This window comes from Pleurodeles waltl, chromosome 7 (assembly GCF_031143425.1).
Source record: "Pleurodeles waltl isolate 20211129_DDA chromosome 7, aPleWal1.hap1.20221129, whole genome shotgun sequence".
NCBI lineage: Eukaryota > Metazoa > Chordata > Amphibia > Caudata > Salamandridae > Pleurodeles > Pleurodeles waltl.
Genome location: NC_090446.1, coordinates 1294529345 through 1294546734, shown reverse-complemented (window position 1 = coordinate 1294546734; position 17390 = coordinate 1294529345).

The following is a 17390-nucleotide window of genomic DNA, read 5'->3' as shown; positions in this document are numbered from 1 at the left end:
GCAGAGGAGTCAAAAGTCTGGCTGAACTCATGAACTGGAGATTGCGATGATCAGTATATACTCTGACAGTGTACTTGGCACCCAACAAATGATGTCTCTATTCTTTAAAGGCGTCATGAATCGCCAGAAGCTATTTCTCCGCAATGACATCGATTTGTTCGGCTTCGTTCAGCTTACGAGACATGTAAGCTACAGGATGAAGTTGGCCAGTGTCTTTACTTCGTTGTGACAAGACTGCACCAATTGCCACATCTGAGGCATCGGCTTCCACTATGAAGGGACGATCCACATCAGGGTGAATCAAGACTGGGGCAGTGGAAAAAGCTTCCTTCAAAGTTGAAAAGGCTTAGTCAGCTTCTGGTGACCATACAAATGTTTCTTTCTTTCTCAATAACTTAGTGATTGGGGCCACTGTTTGAGAGAAATGGCTTATAAACCTGCGGTAAAAGTTTGCAAACCCAAGGAAACATTGTACATCTCAGACAGTCTTTGGAATGGGCCAATCAGATACAGCTTGTACTTTCTTTTCTACCATAACCATACCTGGAGGGGTAAGGATAACCTCTAAAAACTCAACTGTGTTAACATGAAACTCACACTTGGTTAGTTTGCAATATAAACGCTGCCTTTGAAGGGCTGCGAGAATTTTCTTGACATGTTCTACATGTTCGTTTTCATTGTCAGAGTAGATCAAAATGTCATTGATGTAGACTATTGCAAATATGTTGAGATACTCTCTAAGAACGTTATTCAGGAAAAATTGAAATGCTGCTGGAGCATTGCACAGACCAAAAGGCATGCCGGTGTATTCAAAGAGGCCATATCTTGTCTTGAATGCCGCTTTCCATTCATCGCCCTCTCTCATTCTGACTAAACGATGAGCACCTCGTAGATCGAGCTAGTGTAGATTTTAGCTTTCTTTACTCGTTCCAGCAAGACCTGAATCAGGGGCAAGGGTATTTATTCTTGATGGTGACCTTGTTCAAATCCCTATAGTCAATACAAGTTCGAAGATCTCCATTTGCTTTAGGGACAAAAAACTAAGGAGAGGCTGCAGGAGACTTAGAAGGGCGGATGAAACCATTCTCCAAGGATTGATCTAGATACTTTCGTAAATGTTGGTTTTCATGTCCTGACAGGCCGTATACACGACAGCTGGGAAGTATCGCCCCTGGGATTAGATCAATTTGACAGTCATAAGGTTAATGAGGAGGCAAGTTTTCTGCTTCCTTTACATCTTCATAGGATGAATACTGCTTGGGCAACTTAACTTCTTTCTCCGCTGCCGCGGCTATGTAAGAGTTGCCAACTTTGGTTGCTTGAGACTTTTGGAAGCATTTTTCTTTACATAGATCTGAGGAGAATATGACCTTTCTTTCTGCCCAATTAATCTCAGGATTGTGATGAGTTAACCAGGGTAAGCCAAGGATAATTCCATAATGAGGAGCATGGATCACGTCAAGGATGAGTTTCTCTTTATGTTTGCTTGTTTGGTTCTTCCCTTCACAGGTCACCGACAAGGGGACAGTCTGAAGAATTACTGGGCCTCCAGTCAAGAGTTTTCCATCGACTGCTTGTATTATTTCAGGAGTCTTCTTCTCGATGCATGGGATCCCCCATGTGCGGACTAATTGGGCATGAACAGAGTTCCCGGTAGCCCCAGAATCCACGAGGGCCTCCTTGAAATAGTTATTTTTCTTTACTTGAACTTTTATGCCCAGCTTGAGATGTCTAGATTGTGAAGGGTCCACAGTGACACCCAAAAGCAACCCTTCTTTACATCTTGGGTGATTTAGTTTTTCTGGCTCGACTTGTGCATTTGCTGCAACTTTCTTGACAGGATCTCTTTTGTTCTTTGGTTTGATTGGACATTCTTTGGCAAAATTACCCTTGCGCCCGCAGTAAAGACATTGTCCATTTTTCCTACGTAAGTCCTTTTCGTCTTGGGTCAGAGGCTTCCTGATTGCACCAATTTCCATAGGTTCTGGCTTTTGTTCTTTCTGAGTCCTTGATTCTCTATTATCGTGAACACAGCAAGAATATTTCTCAGTCTTTTTGCGTGTTCCCCTTCGTTCCGCTAAATGATGATCCAGTCTTAAAATTAGGTTTATCAGGTCATGACAGTCTGTAGGCTGCGGGTCTATTTGAGCTAGAATATCTTTTAGCTCCTCCTTGAGTCCCTTGTAGAACAAGGCCGCTTGCTTTTCTTCAGGCCAGTATGTCTCGGCTACCAGCCAATTAAAGTTAGCTAAATATGACACTAGATCCCGGTTATCTTGTCGCAAGTCTAATAATTCACGATCCGCCGACAATGTCACAGTTCTACGATGAAATACTCTTTCAAACTCACAAACAAAAGTTTTTCAATTGTAAAGCAGGGGACTGTCTTTACGCACAAGAGGAATAGCCCAGGTAGCTGCATCCCCAGACAGGTATGATAACAGGAAAGCTACTCTGGATTGAGCATCAGGGAAAGTGTATGGTCGGCAGGTAAAATGCAGTTCCACTTGAACCAGGAAAGATTGCACTTTCAAGGAGTCGCCTGAGAAACGTTCTGGAGGAGCTAGGGGAATGGACGAAGGAACGTTGTGGGAAATGTTCGTAGGAGGATTACCTCCAGAAACCTGAGAAGAAGGACCAGGCCAAGACGCACCTAAAGGATTTTGTTCCTTCTTCTCTACCTTTTCCTGTAACTGACTCACTCTCTCAGCTAGGTGAGCTGCTATATCTTTTGAGGACACCACCTCTGCTTGGAGCTGCGTGATAACCTTGACTAGCTCGTTCCAGGTGGCCATGCTGAGAATACACGCAAACCAGGAGGATAATTAATTTGTGGGCTCACTATTCTGTCAGAGTCACCAGATCCTTGGGGTCTGCGCACATTCCCAACATGTCCACCACAAGACAGCTCCAATACTCTGAATAGAATGTCACAGAATCTAAGAGAGTCCAAGTGGGGAAAAGGGGATTAGGTAGGGAACAGATGGGAAGGAGACCTGTAGGAAGCAAAAGGTTAAAACACACAATGTCAAAATTATATGATATTAATCTTTACTAGACTATGATTCTAAGCATTGTCATATTGTAACCAAGGATAACTTAAGCATGGACTAATTAACTAGGCCTCAAGACGTCTGGTACCTGGGAAGAAATTAAGAATGATTAACACAACTTCTCAATAAAACCTCTTAATGAATTGTTACACATTGACTAGAAACATAAGCTCCCTCTAGAATTATGTCTTCAGAATCAAACACAGTCTTTTTGCATGAGGACAATGAAATAATCAGAATGTTTTCTGGAACACCATAGGAGTTGTATTAAGGGGCTTATTATGCACATATAATGTAACATCTAGAATTCTAATACTTAGGGCCTGATTACAACTTTGGAGGAAGGTGTTAATCCGTCCCAAAAGTGACGGATATACCACCAGCCGTATTACGAGTTCCATCGGATATAATGGACTCGTAATACGGCTGGTGTAACTTTTGGGATGGATTAACACCTTCCTCCAAAGTTGTAATTAGGCCCTTAGTTTTTAAATGCAGAAACGTGGATTGCACACATTGTTGATTTCCACAAGAATATGTAAATGCCATGAAATGGTTGCACACAATGAATATCATGAGTTAAGCACAAGAAATGAATCGCGCGTCTTGCCGATTCAAATGCCACCATGTAAATGCCATGAAATGTTAGCGCACAATGAATAACATGAATTAAGCACAAAGAAATGAATTGCGCGGCTTGCCGATTTGAATGATACCTTGTAAATGCCATGAAATGGTAGCGCACAATTAATAACATGGATTAAGCACAAGAAATTAATCGCGTGTCTTGCCAATTCAAATGCTACCTTGTAAATGCCATGAAATGGTAGCGTACAATGAATATCATGATTTAAGCACAAGAAATGAATTGCGCATCTTGCTGATTCGAATGCCACCATGTGAATGCCAAGAAATGGTAGCGCACAATGAATATCACGAGTTAAGCACAAGAAATAAATTGCGCGTCTCGCTGATTCGAATGCCAGCATGCAAATGCCAGAAAAAAGCCAAGCGCACATTCACACGCACAAGGTAAAATCACTTATCATGAAAATTAAGCCCAATAACTCGAAAGCCTTCGAGAACGGGATCGGGGGCACAGCCCAACCTCCGTCTTACCGCCCTGATCAAGAATCACCAACAAAGTGAAGGGGAAGGCCTGGAAGATCAAAGTAGGCCTCCGGAACAGGAGCTGAGGAAGTTGCTGCTGCTCTGCACCGGGACCTCTGAATAGTGAGCCCGTGGAGCTTGGCTGGCTCCCTTATATAGAGTCTTGGCCCAGCCCACAACCACACCCAGTCATGTTGCAGAGGAAGGTTCTAGAAGGCCCTGGAAAGGGACCACACCCTGACACACTCTGAAAGCCTGCAGCAATACATTGCAAATGAACAGTATTTATAAGCACCTTGAATATAAGTCTTCAGGATTAAACTCTGCAATGAAAAAGGTTAAACAACAGCACATCAGCATAATGCATTGTTGGACTTTTGCTTATGCAGGGTCATCCCCAGTCTTTTTGCCTCCTGCCTCCTATTTTTTTCTGACCTGTCGCTGTTGGCTTTTGAACTCTGAGCACTTTCCCACTGCTAACCAGTGCTAAAGTGCATATGCTCTCTGTGTGAAATTGTATGTGATTGGTTTATCCATGATTGGTTTATTTGATTTACTAGTAAGTCCCTAGTAAGGTGCACTAGAGGTGCCCAGGGCCTGTAAATCAAATGCTACTAGTGGGCCTGCAGCACTGGTTGTGCCACCCACATAAGTAGCTCTGTAATCATGTCTCAGACCTGCCACTGCAGTGTCTGTGTGTGTATTTTTACACTGTAAATTCGACTTGGCAAGTGTACCCACTTGCCAGGCCTAAACCTTCCCTTTTCTTACATGTGAGGCACCCCTAAGGTAGGCCCTAGGTAGCCCCAAGGGCAGGGTGCAGTGTATGGATAAGGTAGGACATATAGTAATGTGGTTTATATGTCCTGACAGTGAAATACTGCTAAATTTGTTTTTCACTGTTGCAAGGACTGTCTCTCTCATAGGATAATATGGGGGCTACCTTTAAATATGATTAAAGCGTAGATTCCCCTAGAGAGTAGATGGACATGTGGAGTTTGGGGTCCCTGAGCTCACAATTTAAAAATACATCTTTTAGTAAAGTTGATTTTAAGATTGTGCGTTTGAAAATGCCACTTTTAGAAAGTGAGCATTTTCTTGCTTAAACCATTCTGTGACTCTGCCTTGTTTGTGGATTCCCTGTCTGGGTCTGTTGACAGTTGGGTTGTTTTTCACCTCACACCAGACAGTGACACAAAGGGAGCTGGGGTGTAACCTGCATTTCCTGATTAGCCATCTCTGCTAGGAGGGAGGGGTGGAGTGGTCACTCTCATCTGAAAGGACTGTGCCTGCCTCTAACAATGCCGGCTCCAACCCCCTGGTGTGTGTCTGAGGCCTTGCCTGGGCAAGGCAGGATTTCACAAGTAGGTGTGAGTCCCCTTTGAAGAAAGGTGACTTCAAAGACTAAAATGGGTATAAGAAGGGCACCCAAATCTACAGACTTTAGAAACACTTCTGGAATCAAGAGGAACCTCTGCCTGGAGAAGAGCTGTTAGCTGAGGAGGAAGTGCTGCCCTGCCTGTGACTGTGCTTTGTGGAGCTTTCCTGCAGTGCTGCTTCTGCCAGAGTAAGAGGGCAAAGACTGGACTTTGTGTGCCTTCCATCTTGAGAAGAAATCTCCAAGGGCTTGATCTAGAGCTTGCCTCCTGTTGTTTGAAGTCTCAGGGACAGCAAAGACTTCTCTCTGCCAGCACCTGGAGCCTCTGGAGAGACTCCTACTCTGCCCTGTGGTGCCCATCCAGTTCCTGGGACCCTGAAAGGAGAAGCTGGCAGCCTAAAGACAAGAAAATCCACGCACAGAGCGCCGTGCGGGGAAAAGATCGACGCGAATCCGATCGGCGGCTGAAAAACGACGCGCCGCCAGCTCCGCGGCTGAGAAACGACGCTCGCAGGAAACGCGACCGAAGAATCGACGCACGGAGCAGGAGAAACCACGCGCAGCATCGCTGACGGAGGCTGGGAGATCGCAACCTGCGCGGCTGGATCGTCAACTCATCGTGCGGCTGGATTTTTGACTCGAGTACCGCCGTGCGGAGTTATTTTCGACGCACGCCCGCCCGTGCGGGGTTATTTTTGACGCACACCAGGTACATTTTCACTCTAGCAGCGCTAGTGTGTTTTTAAAACTACTTAAAGACTCTTTTTGATTTTTAATTAATAACTTTACTTGTGTATGGTGGATTTTTGTCGTTTTGGTCTTGTTTTGTTTAGATAAATATTTCCTATTTTTCTAAACCTGTGTTGTGTCATTTTGTAGTGTTTTCATTGAGTTACTCTGTGTGTTGGTACAAATACTTTACGCCTAGCACTCTGAGGTTAAGCCTACTGCTCTGCCAAGCTACCAAGGGGGTAAGCAGGGGTTAGCTGAGGGTGATTCTCTTTTACCCTGACTAGAGTGAGGGTCTTTGCTTGAACAGGGGGTAACCTGACTGTCAACCAAGGACCCCATTTCTAACATGCATGAATTACGTTATCTTGGAAGTGCTAGATTTTTGCATTCCAGTCACCCATAGAGTGTGCACTGCCCTGATGTTGACACTTCCACCCCACCCTCTGCACCAGACTCCATGACACCTGCATCCACGGTAAAGCACTGGAATGGATTTGATCCTTCCTCACTGGAAGAACCCAGAGTGTCAGACTCCCACCCTTCACCTCAGCACCCAAAGAAACATGCTGAAGAGTACCACAGGGATCCTCACTAAGCCTGACCCTCTTCCACATCTACATGGTTCTGCTTGCTAAAATCGTTAGACAGCACAGCCTAAACATGGTCCCCTACACAGACGATACCCAACTGATCCTCTCCTTGACCATCAACAGCCAAGAGAAATGTCCTCAATGGAATGAAAGCAGTTGCCGCCTGGATGGAAACCAGCTGCCTCAAACTTAACTTGGACAAGACAGAGATTGTCATACTCGTCTCCACCCTCTCCACCTGGGACGACTCCTGGTGGCCAACCACCCTAAGAAATGCCCCCACTGACCATGCTCACAACCTTGGCATCACCCTGAACTCCACACTTTCCATAACCCGTTAAGTCAATGCTGTTTCATCATCATCATGCTTCCACCCCCTGATCCTCCTTCGGAAGATATTCAAATGGATCCCCAACGAGACGAGAAGGGTGGTCACCCACGTGCTTGTCAGCAGAAAACTGGATGATGGCAATGCACTCTATGCCGGCATCACAAAGAAGCTTCAAGCAAGACTACAGAGAATCTAGAAAGCAGCAGCCAGACTCATCCTGGACATTCCCTGCCACAGACACATCTCCGCCCACCTCAAAGACCTGTACTGGCTACCGATTGACAAACGAATCATCTACAAGCTACTGACACACACTTACAAGGCACTGCACAGCATTGGACCGGCCTACCCTAACCACCGCCTGACCTCTACACCCCCACCAGGCAGCTCTGATCCTCCCAACTTACCCTTACTGCCATCCCCAGAATCAGGAAGAGCACAGCTAGAGGTAGAGCCTTCTCCTACCTCGCAGCCCAGACATGGAACACGCTGCCACTCTATCTCAGACAGGCCGCCTCGCTGAAGCAGTTCAGTAAGGTTCTCAAGACCTGGCTATTCAAGTAAACAGCATGACCGCAGCAGCATCTTGAGGCCCCACAGGTGATAAGCCACGCTTTGCAAGTGCCTGATTGATTGATTGCTTGATCACATACGTGCAGCCATCTGAAAAGGAGTGGATTACCAGGGCTGGTGTGCCTGTGGTGGAGGCTCAGGGCACAGTCCTGGCTCCTGTGAGGCCCTACTTACAGGCCCTTGCACAACTGCTCTCCTTTCCAGACTCCTGATGACAGGAGGGGGCCGTTGCCCCATCCAGCTACAGTCCAGCTACAGAGTGCTGTTTATAAAAATGCACACTGTAGGTGGATGCCTAGATTACACATCTCTGAGGGACATAGTTCATCCAATTCCTTCACACAGGAATAATCCATTTTATTGAGCAGACACACTGCATATGCCCCAGGCAGCACAGCAACGCTGTAAGAAATGTGGATGTAAGGGTGCACATCAGTGCATCGCTGGAACCACGAGAAGCCATAGTGAGGCAATAGAAGCAGGATCCCCAGTATTGTTCAAGCTTCTTATAGGGATCTGCTTCTTGTTCTATGAAGAAACTGGCAGAGGGGTTGAGATGAGTCTTCCCCTTTTCAAGCCTGACCTTGCTGCTTTGCCTGACTCCTCGTTGGCAATCATGGCTTGCTGATTACAATGTCCAATACAAGATTCCTGGTCTTCTGCCATGGAGCCTCTGAATTGCCATCAAAGGAACCAAGGTAAACGGAAAAAAAATTCTCTGTGCATGTTTCTCAGGGATTAAGAATTAATGAAATTGAGTAAGAGTGTGAGTGTGTTTGAGTGTCACTGAGAGTGAAAGTGAGTGCACTGCAAGTACAAGGTGTGGACATGACCTGCAAACAGCCCTAGACCAGTGGGAGGGTTAGAGAGTCTCCCAGGCTCTTGCCGTGGTACGTTATTTATTATTTTACACTGGCCTCAGCCCCGGGTTGTAGTACTAGGAAAAAGCGGTAAAGTTATACAAAGAGTGCGTCGGTGTCGTGTTGATGGTGCAAAGAGAGCTTCTGATGAACTGCTTGGCAGAATAGGCTTTAATAAAACAGCCTCTTGTCCATTCTGATCGTCTGTCCACCCCAAGTTGTTCTTCTGTGACATTGGGTGCAAACACCTAACTTTACAGCAGGCAATAAAAATAAATCTAGTTCTTATTGTGAACACTGGGGCCTCCGCCAAAGTTACATGAAATAAATAAGCGAGTGGTCTGGACTCCCAATGATAATAAGGATGAGCGCCTTCCTAGGTCTTTCCAAAAAATGGACCAGGCATATTAGGTTGAAATTCAGTCTGCAAACCAGCAGTTGCTCCCGTCCGTGCAAATATTTCATTGTAATGTTCCTCCTTTGTCAGAAATTAGTGGGTTTTTAGCTGGTACTTCATTATTAAGTAAAACTAAAACAAACTTGTGGGCATTTTACAAATGTGATCGCTATCACACTTGCTCTGCATCAAGTTACATCTCTTGCCGAGAAGGGCGTGCACGCTGTTCACCGGGTAAGCATGTACATGATCCCTGCACTGAATTAATAGACTCGTGCAGTTCACCAGACACGTTTTAAGGCATGGGCAAAGTGGGCCCTGACCCGAAAATACTTTTGGCCCAGGGCCCCCAAAATCCTTAAAATGTGCATTCAGTACACAAGGCTTTGTGAAAACGTTTTTTTACTGTGATGATGTGTGCCCACACCTACCTTATTATTGCGCTTTGTAGTGGGCACGGCTCTGTGTTTCGTGTACCTCATGGGTCACAAGTTCTGTGTCTTTTATTATTATTTTTGCTCCTGCTGCCCAAAGGTGAGAGCCTGGATCTGATAGTGTTTGACTTTCCCCATCGCTCTGGTAAAGCTTATCTCTCTAGGCTTTCAGTGTCTCAGTGTCATGCAGGTGCCAAAAGCTGCATCCTTCTCAGTCTTTCACCCCTCCTCTTTGGCCATACCATCCAGCTAACAAGGACACCCACCCATCAGTACTTTAAATGGAAATTTAGAAGAGCAGGTACTCCCTATTTTGGGGTACCTGTTTGCTCCTCAGAAGTGAGAGTAGTCTTCCATTAAATGTATTACAGCAGTGCTGTGAAGGGCAGGTACGCTCCCTTCCAAATTAAAGAAATGCAGGTACTGAGTAGCAGGCAGTACTTACCCATCTAGAGTACTCACGCCCATTACTTACAAAAACAACTCACTAAATCCCCTTTTCTAATCCACTCCTACCATTGTATCCTTACCCCAAACTCTACGAAACACACAAAAAAACAAATACAAGAGCACAGTCCTAAAACAACTAATGCACAAGGAAAACACATTTTTTTTTACTAACCTACTAACTAATAATTTTGAGTTCTGGAGTAGTGCTGAACTTGCAAAAAAGGGCTTCAGTGCCTTGTCAGGGGTCAGAAGTGCTATATAAATACATTTAGAGTAATCTGAGTTTGCAAGAGTGTATGAATAAGTGAGTGCCAAGAAGTGAGTGAAGGAGTGTGTGCAAGGTAGAAGGAGTGAGTGATTGGAAATTGTGACAGGGAGTGGAAGTGAGTCAGGGGTGTAGCTATTGATGGTGCAGCAGGTGAAGTTGCACCTGGGCCCAGAGTAGGTGAGCGTACGTGTGAGTGTGCGTACCAATAAGTATGGGTATGTTTATGTGTAACAGTGAGTGGGAGCAAGTATGAGTGAGAATGAGTAAGTGAGAGGGTGTGCATTAAAGTGTGTGATGGGGAAGAGAGTGAATGTGAGAGGAAGTATGAGTGAGTAACTAAGTGATTATGAATGTGCTGCGGGCCTTGGCATACTCAATATAATTGTGTCCTTATGGTGGCACCCAAGACAACATGTTGACCCTGGGATATTAGAGATACTTCTTGGCATAAGGAAGGGCACCCATGCCCAAATGCAGGCCCTGACATACAAGAAGTAATGATGGCTCAAAGGCCACAAAGGAAAAATCCTGTTGTTTGCATACTGGACACAATTGTTGGCATAAAGGCACTCATGGAAAAATGCCTCTGCTGGGACATTGGAGGTAAATATTGGCACCCAAGGCAAAATGCTGGTGGTAATTCTTGGCATAAGGGGGTACTCATAACAAAATGTTGTCATTGGAACAATGCACAATTTAGTTAATATATGGGGAACTCTCATGGCAAGTTAAAACAAGCATTTGCATTGCAATGGGTCTCACATTTGCTCGAGTTAGAGCTATTAACGTTGTAAATTCTTAAGTGGACTTTTCTTGCCACATAAATTGAAAATGAAAAGTAAAACAGTTGACATGAGCAAGCCAATTGAAAGCGCCATGGCTGCCTTGAGTGTGAGCTTGAAGGAAAGACACTAAAGGAAAAAAGTTAGCTCGTTGTCAAACGTATGAGTGTAGGAAAGTCCTTTTTTTTGGCCTGATCACCCCCACTCTTTCTGGATAGGTACTGGTGGTTACTGACTCTTGGCTGTGCCCTGGGTACTGCTTACCAGTCCCAGGGCCAGTGCTCTGTGTAAAATGGATATGCAAATTAGGCTAATTATAATTGGCTAAGTTAACCTACCTATAAGTCCCTAGTATATGGTAGGGCATGTAGGTTTAGGGACCACAGCATAGGTGGTGCACACCTAGGTGCATTGCTGAGGTGCCCAGTGTCATTTTAAAAGCAAGCCTGCCTTGCTGGCTGCTTTTAAATTAAAGTTATATGCAAATTCGACTTTGGAATTAAAGGTACTTCCAAAGTCTTAAACTACCTTATTTTTACATATAAGTCACCCCTAAGGTGTGCCCTATGTGCCCCTAGGGCTGGGTGCCATGTAACTATAAGCAGGGACTTTATAAAAATAGATTTATAAGCCCTGTTGAGGTAAAAACAGCCAAATTCGTTTTTCCCTCATTGAAGTAAATGGCCTTCATAGGCTAGAATGGGCAGACTTTATTTTAAATTTTAAAGTCTCCTTAAATGTTACATACCAAGAATTTGGTATCAAATTGATTGTTATAATAAATCCCACAACTTCCAGTTGTTGGATTTAATATAACCAGTTCAGGTAAAAAGTTTAGACTTTACCTAAAAAGTTGCCAATTTCAGCTCTGCATTGTTTTTGCTGCTGTGCTCTGATTGGCCAGCCTGCAGCAGCTTCTGCCAGGCTACTTTAATGAGGTGTGAAGTGGCCTGGCTTCACACAAAGGAATGTGCTTGGGGGAGAGAATCTCCCCTCAGCAGATGGTGAGGCAGGAAGGGGGAGGGCTGCCAAACTGGTCTTCAAAGGCAGAGAAGGACATCGGGAGCACCCAGCAACACCCCCACATCCTGCAACCCCAGACAGCTAGGTGCCCCCTTGATTAGATTAGGAGAGGGCAGGAGAGGGGTGTGTTTATGATTTTTAGCCACACCAGTGGGTGGGCTCAGCCAGATCTCTCCTCCAAAAATCAGATTCATCCATTTTGGATTTTTAGAGACTGTTGCCTTCTGGGATGGATTTTTGCCACACTTCCCAGGAAGTGGTCATCACAGGGGGACGACCCTGTCCCTGATTGGAGAACCAGGGCCCCCCTGCTTTTCACCCAGGAGCAAGGATAAAACTGGCAGACCTGCACCCACGCCTCAGATCCCCTCCAGAATTCAACAAGAAAGGAACTAAAGAAGAAGAAGGACTGCCCTGCTGGACCCCTGGCCTGCACCTGGACCCTGCACTCAGAAGGACTGCACCAGCTGCACACTTGGGCTTCACCACAAGAAGGACTTTGCCTGGCTTCAACTGGTTCAAGGAGGGACTCCCTGTTTGCTACAGGTGAAAAATTGCTATCCAGAGTCCCCTGCACCAACTCCTGAAAAAGTGACCAGCTGACCACTGTCCAGTGGCCAAAAAGGAGTTTGCGCCAGGTGTATTCTGGGAGTTGAAGTACGCACTTCCCAAGGACCATCACAGAACTTCTGGACCCTTGGGGTGAGCTGTGGACCCCAAAAGAACCTTAAAAGAACATCTGGGTGAAGCCCCAGAAGTTTGGAAAAGATTGGAGAATTTTTGAAAAAAAGCTCCATAAAGTGACCGACCCGACACGGAAATTCTAGCCGGCTTGCCTCAACCGCGACCCGGCCTGACTTCGTGGTTCGTCCCGGTAAAGAAAAACATCCAAAAAAGAGACTAAGTCCGAACGTAAAAAGTTGACCGGGACCTTCCAGCCATCGTATCCGAGAAGGGCTCCACGGACGTCGGATCAAGATCCAGGTTTACCCCGGTCGAAGGATTTTCATCTCGAAAAAACGACTAAGTCCGAAGGTAAAAATCACCACCGAGGAAACCGACTTCGCGTATCCGGACAAGGGCTCCAGGAGGTCGGATCCAACTGGCAGGTTCGTCCCGGGGAAGAAAAACATCAAAAAAGAGACTAAGGCCCTCATTCTGACCTTGGCGGGCGGCGGAGGCCGCCCGCCAAAGTCCCGCCGTCAAGTTACCGTTCCGCGGTCGAAAGACCGCGGCGGTAATTCTGACTTTCCCGCTGGGCTGGCGGGCGGTCGCCTTCAGACCGCCAGCCAGCCCAGCGGGAAAGAGGCTTCCACGATGAAGCCGGCTCGGAATCGAGCCGGCGGAGTGGAAGCTGTGCGACGGGTGCAGTTGCACCCGTCGCGTATTTCACTGTCTGCGCAGCAGACAGTGAAATACATGTAGGGGCCCTCTTACGGGGGCCCCTGCAATGCCCATGCCAGTGGCATGGGCACTGCAGGGGCCCCCAGGGGCCCCGCGACCCCCCCTACCGCCATCCGGATCTCGGCGGTCCGACCGCCGGGATCTGGATGGCGGTAGGGGGGGTCGGAATCCCCGCGGCGGTGCAGCAAGCTGCGCCGCCGCGGAGGATTCAATGGGGCCGCGGTACACTGGCGGGACCCCGCCAGTGGTGCCGGTCCGACCGCGGCTTTACCGCCGCGGTCGGAATCCCCATTGGAGCACCGCCGGCCTGTCGGCGGTGCTCCCGCGGTCCTCCGCCCTGGCGGTCAAAGACCGCCAGGGTCAGAATGACCACCTAAGTCAGAAGGTAACTTTTTAACCGAGGCCTCCCGCGACTTGTAGCCGAGCAGGGCTCCATCGCGGTCGGCCTGAAAGTTTGACTTTGCCCCGGTCCTGGTGCAACCAGATGACCCGATTGGCGCTTTTTGTTTCTAAGCGCTAGAAAATAATAATACTTTAAAAATTCATATCTCCGGTTCCCCTGAACCGATTTTAATCGTTTTTGTGTCATTTTAAAGATAAAAATATAAGCTATTTTTATAAATTGGTTTTGGATTTTTAAACTGTTTCCTGTGTTTTATTTAATTACTGTTTTGTGATATTTGAATGCTTTACACTTTGTCTCCTAAGTTAAGCCTTGACGCTCGATGCCAAGCTACCAAGGGTTGAGCTGGGATTAATTTACTGAGACCTCACTGTACCTATGTGGAGGTTAGTGGCTTGTTGCTAGGTGTAGGTACCTACCTGCCCTACCAATAACCCATTTTCCAACATAATTGGAAGCAGCGATGGGATCCTGTACTTGTGTTCAATATCACGTTACAGTTTTAGATAAAACAAATTAATAATCCTTTAAATTGTCCTAGTGCAAAAATTGTTTTTAATTTTTAATTTTAATTTTTTTATTATTAATTGGGATTAATTTCAATTATTGAATTTTTGTAATTTTTCGAAATTCTTGTTACCAATTTTTGCAAAAAGTTTTTGTTGACACAAAACTAGGGAACCATGGAGCTTGATCTGGCTAGCCTACCCACACTGACAGTAGTCCAGCTTAGGGGGTTGTGTATTGAGAGAGGGTTGCCTGCAACCCCTGATCTCAGGAAGCAAATCCTGATTAAATCCCTGACAGCATGGGCTGAGGCCCAAGAGGTAGAGACAGAGGAAGCTCCAGAGGAGGAAGAAAAAGGGGAAGATGCTAACTCTAACCACTCAGGGGAGGGAAGGCATCCGAGCCTAAGTGAGGAAGAGGAGGAACGGTCCTCAGTGGATACAGTCACTAGGGGCAGACCCAAAGCTAGTGGTAGGAAGGGGGTCCTTTCAGGAGGAGAGAACCCATCCATCAGAGAAAGAGAGCTGGAAGCCCAGCTAGCCTACATAGCTTTGGAGGCAGATAAGCTTGCCCTAGAAAAGAAAAAGTGGGCAAGCAAAGAAAAAAAAGATGGAGGCAGCGAGAAAGAAACTGAGGTGTCCCTGGGTGGGGGTTTTGCCCCCAGATTACCCAAAGGGGTGGTTCCTGCCTATGTAGAGGGGGATGACATAGATAAGTGGCTGGGGGCCTTTGAGAGGGCCCTCCAGATGAGGAAAGCCAAGCCTCAGTACTGGGGTTCACTCCTTTGGGAGTTAGTTCCCAACTCTGGGAGGGATAGGCTCCTAACCATGAGTGGGGAGGATGCAGACTCATACCCCAGTATGAAGAGTTGCTTGACTAAAAAGTTTGGTCTAACCCCAGAGCAGTATAGGCTTAAGTTTAGGGACACCCAAAAGACAAGCACCCAGTCCTGGGTGGACTTTGTGGACATTTCAGTAAAAGCACTGGAGGGCTGGATACAGGGCAACAGGGTAAGTACCTTTGAGGGGCTGTACAATTTGATTATGAGGGAGCACCTTCTAACTAATTGTGTCCAAGAGAGGCTCCGCCAGTATCTAGTAGACTCTAGGTTGACCAACTCCAGAGAGCTGGGGGAGGCAGCAGATGACTGGTTAAGAACTAGGGTTAACCAGAAACCCCCAGGGGGTGATCAGAAAAAGGGAGGACATGGTTCTTCTCAGGGGAAGAACCAGGGGAAAGATGACAAAAAACCCAAAGAGTCCTCACAAGAGTCCCCAAAAACTTCTCAGGGAGGGGGAGCCCCGAGCCAATTCACTTTTAAAGGGAAAGGGTATCAGGGAAAGAATTATGATCCTGCTAAAGCAGGAAAGTTTCAGGAGCTTGCTAAGGCCGGCAAGTGTTTTGACTGTCATCAGCCAGGACATAAAAGAGGAGATGCTATCTGCACCAAGAAGCCCCCCACTGGTGGGCAATCCCAGGGGATTGCTAGTGTAGGGTTGGGGGTGGAAGTTGGCCCAGGGGTGGAATCAGGGTACACTGAGGTCACCTTAGTATCCGTGGGTGGGGTGGACATTGCAACTATGGCCATCTTACCTCCCATCATGGAGAGGTATAGGCAGAGACCTAAAGTCAATGGGACTGAAGTGGAAGCTCTGAGAGATACAGGAGCCAGTGTGACAATGGTCGCAGAAAAGCTGGTTTCTCCAGAGCAGGTCTTACCTGGTGTCTTCCACCAGGTGACTTATGCAGATACCAGAACCAAACTCCATCCCATGGCTATGGTGAGTCTGGAATGGGGAGGTGTGACTGGCCCTAAAAAAGTAGCTGTAGCTCCTGCCCTCCCAGTAGAGTGTCTACTGGGGAATGATCTTGAAGCATCTGAGTGGTCAGAAGTGGAAAGAAGGGTCCATGCACAGATGCTGGACCTCCCTGAATGGGTGTGTGCTGTGACCAGGTCACAGGCGGCACAACAGGGGAATGCTGGACACTTGGACCCTGGAACAATGGGCCAAGCCTCCAAGAAAAAGAGAAAAGGTACTGGGTCTGGCTTGCCAGCCCCAACAAGTACAGAGGGTCAGGAAGAATCCAACCCTGAGGGGGAGGATCTGAACTCTGAGGGAGGGACACCTTCCCTGCAAACTCTGCCTGACTTGGCAGAACTGCAAGGGGGAAGGTGGGCCCACCAGAGAAGATTTGTGCCAGGGACAAAGAGAGTGTCCCACTCTTGAGGGCCTGAGGCAGACTGCTGCCAGGCAAGAACAAGGGGATACCAGTGGTACCCACAAGGTTTACTGGGAGGATGGAGTTCTCTACACTGAGGCAAGGGCCCTTAAAGAAGGGGCTACTAGGAGAGTAGTGGTCCCCCAAAAGTATAGAGAATTCCTCCTTACCTTAAGCCATGATATCCCCTTAGCTGGTCATTTGGGACAGACCAAGACCTGGAGCAGGCTGGTCAACCATTTTTATTGGCCCGAAATGTCAGAAAAAGTCAGGGAGTTTTGCAGCTCCTGTGTCACCTGTCAAGCCAGTGGCAAGACAGGGGGCAAGCCAAAGGCTCCCTTGATTCCACTGCCAGTGGTTGGGACTCCCTTTGAGAGGGTGGGGATTGACATTGTTGGTCCCCTAGACCCACCAACTGCTTCAGGAAACAGGTACATTGTGGTGGTAGTGGACCATGCCACCAGGTACCCTGAGGCAATACCCCTCCGGACAGTCACTGCTCCCACAGTGGCTAGGGCCCTACTTGGTGTGTTCACCAGAATGGGATTCCCAAAGGAGGTGGTCTCAGATAGGGGCACAAACTTTATGTCAGCCTATCTGAAAGCCATGTGGGAGGAGTGTGGTGTTACTTATAAGTTCAGCACACCCTACCATCCACAGACCAATGGTCTGGTGGAAAGATTCAATAAGACCCTGAAGGGCATGATCATGGGTTTGTCTGACAAACTCAGGAGGAGATGGGATGTCCTCCTCCCATGCCTGCTGTTTGCCTACAGGGAGGTGCCACAGAAGGGGGTTGGATTCAGCCCCTTTGAGTTACTGTTTGGGCACCCTGTAAGAGGCCCATTGTGCTTGGTGAGAGAGTCTTGGGAAAA